Here is a 3074-nt window from a genome sequence, read left to right on the forward strand (position 1 = left end):
GCCATCCTTGAAAAAAGATGTTATTTTAATACTGGAAAATGCTTGATGCTGAATAGGAAAAAAAAAAGTGGGGTTGGTCTCTGCAAAGGATGACTGAAATTTCCCATGAAGAAAAGGCCAATCTGGGCATGAGGTGGCGTTGAAGAGATGATTCAGAAGTCAAGAGCACTTGCTGCTCTTTCAGAGGACAGGAATTCAATTCCCAGCAGCCACATCAGGTTGCTCATAACTGCCTGTAACTCCAGGCCCAGGAAACAGATGCCCTCTTCAGGACTCCTTAGCACCAGCACGTACACACATACATGTGAACACACATGTGCACACATGCTTGTGAGCACACATACCCTAAATCTTAAAAAGAAAGAAATCAAAGGGAGACTTTTTTTTTTTTTTTTTTTTTTACGCTGGGTTTTTCTTTCTGAGCCGATAACGCTCCAGCCAACATGGTGCATGTTCCTAAGACCCACTGGGCATTCTGCAAGAAATGTGGCATCACCAACCCCATAAAGTGACACAGTATAAGAAGGGCAAGGATTCTTTATATGCCCAGGGAAAGCAGCGATATGACAGAAAACAGAGTGGCTGTGGTGGACAGACTAAGTGCCTATTTTCTGGGGGAGAGGGGAAAGAGCTAAAACTCAAAGAACATTGTGCTCAGACTGGAGTGTGTTGAGCCCAACTGCAGATCTAAGAGAATGCTGGCTAGTAAGAAATACGAGCATTTTGAACCTGGAGGTGATAAGAAGAGAAAGGGTCAAGCTATCCAGTTCTAAGGCAATGTTGTTATAAAGACAAGAAATCATGAGTTTTGATTAGAGAGAGGGAGAGAGAGAGAGAGAGAGAGAGAGAGAGAGAGAGAGAGAGAGAGAGATATGGGTGATGGTGGGCCACACCTTTAATTCCAGCACTCAGTGGGGAGGGGGGAGAGTTGGAGGCAGAGGCAGGTGGATCTCTGAGTTCAAGACCATCCTCGACTATAGAGTGAGTTCCAAGACAGGCAGGGTTACACAGAGAAGCCCCATCTCAAGAAAAAAAACAAACAAACAAACAAATAAACGAAAAGTTCCTCTAGAAATTCATGGTGAACTATGTAGGGATGAAACATGAGGGACATAACCTACCTCAGAGAAAAGGGGACAGCAACAGGATGCAGAGTGTCAACCATGTGGAACCTGGGGGCAGGGTCTGAGTGGTCCTTATGGTGCTTTGTCTGTGTTCATATGGGATTGGAAACACTCGTTACAAAAAGTCAAATATAATGAGTAGATTCGTCCACGTTCTACTGCCAAAGGATCTCCTCATGGATAATCTACATATCTTTAGAACCAAAGTCGACCCACAATTGAAACCATCAGACTTCAGGAGAAGAAAAAACAGAAAACAAAAACCTGCCAGTGACCCAGGTCAGATCACTCAACCAATGAAAAGAACAGAATGTATGTGTTGCAAGGCTGTTCAGACCTAGACACAAGCACATCTGCGTGAATGGGCGGCAGGGAGGTGAGCCTTGAGGAGGCGGGAAGAACCTCAGGCCAGGTAGGGACAGGCCTGCTGACATACCTTGACACTGTGTTCCACCGAAGGGCTTGGGTTTTCACTGTGTGGCCCACACACCTGCCTCAGGGTCCAAACCTTTGTCATTTGAAAGAAGAGATATTGTCTCTGAGGTTCTGCTCATTTCTCACCCGCCAATCTTCCTATCCCAATCTTTTTTGATAATTGCACTGGTGTCCATTCTACAACTCCCAGGAGCTGGATTGGCCAAGGTCCTTGGTGGACCAATTCACTGCCAATGCCCTAGTTTGTTTTTCTATGACTATAACAAACACTATGACCGGAAGCAACTTTGGAGAAAACCGTTTATTAGGCTCAGGCTCATGCTCCCATAGCACAGTCCGTCATCATTAAGGGAAGTCAAGGCACAAACTCAAGGCAGGAACCTGGAGACAGGAACCTGGAGACAGGAACCGAAGCAGAGACATGGAGGACCACTGCTTACGGGCTTGCTCAGTTATATTTCTTCTCTCTCTCTCTCTCTCTCTCTCTTCTCTCTTCTCTCTTCTCTCTCTCCTCTGTCTCTCTGGTTTTTTGGAGGACAAGTTTTTTCTGTGTAGCCTGGTTGTCCTGTACTCCCTTTATAGATAGACCAGGCTGGCCCTGAACCCACAGAGATCACCTACCTCTGCCTCTACCTCCTTGAGTGCTGGGTTACAGGCATGCATCCCCACGCCTGGCTCAGTTACCTTTCTTATACAACCCAAGAGTACCTGTTTAGGTAGCACCCCATATAGTGGACTAGACCCTCCCACATTAATTATAATCAATAAAAATGTCCTCACAGACTTACCTATAAGCCAGTATGACACAGGCAGTTTCTCAAAGAGATTCCCTCTGGTTTTAGCTTGTAACAAGTTGACAAAAAACAAAAACAAACAAACAAACAACCCCCCCCCCAGCCCTAAGAGTTTGTTTGTTTATTTGTGAGCAGGTTCCAAGTTCAAGACTTGGAGTTTTCTTCCAAAGTAGTACAGCAGGAGGACTCTCCTAAATGTCCTAGAAGGGAAGCCCACACTGAGGCCAGTAGATGTCACCTCCTTTTCCACAGCAAGCCTCCCAGGGCAAGGAAGTTTCATTTTCACACTGTCTCAGAACAAACATAACCTTGAAATGTGTTTCTCAAATTGATACATTCACTCCAAAAAAAAAAGTCTTTAATGAGTATTGACTGTAATGTCAGTCAACCATGGGCTGAGTGTTGGAAACACAGCAGTGAACAGGACAGAAAAATTCTCCCTGGCACTGACATCCCACGTCCTTCATTATGTGCCTCTGTGACAACTCCCCTCCTCTCTGCAGTTAGGTTGGTACCGGTGGCTGGTGTATTGTTTGCTCAAGGCTTAAAGGAGAAAACATTAGACATACACAGAGCAGCCCCCTGGGTGAGTGCTCTTGGCTGGTGGTAGTATTGTCCCAGCACACACTGCATACAGGAGAGCAGAGGACAGGCTGGAGAGTAAAGACTTACTCCTGAGGAGCCTGAAGGCCAAGCTAAAATTTAAGCCATGCTGAAAATA

General features: G+C 45.6%; 1 pseudogene; it reads left to right on the forward strand.

Moving 5' to 3' along the window:
• The first annotated feature begins 443 nt into the window (after nt 1–443).
• LOC127196810 (60S ribosomal protein L36a-like) lies at nt 444–773 on the forward strand (annotated as a pseudogene).
• The last annotated feature ends 2301 nt before the right edge of the window (nt 774–3074 follow it).

This window comes from Acomys russatus, chromosome 13, assembly GCF_903995435.1.
Source record: "Acomys russatus chromosome 13, mAcoRus1.1, whole genome shotgun sequence".
Classification (NCBI taxonomy): domain Eukaryota; kingdom Metazoa; phylum Chordata; class Mammalia; order Rodentia; family Muridae; genus Acomys; species Acomys russatus.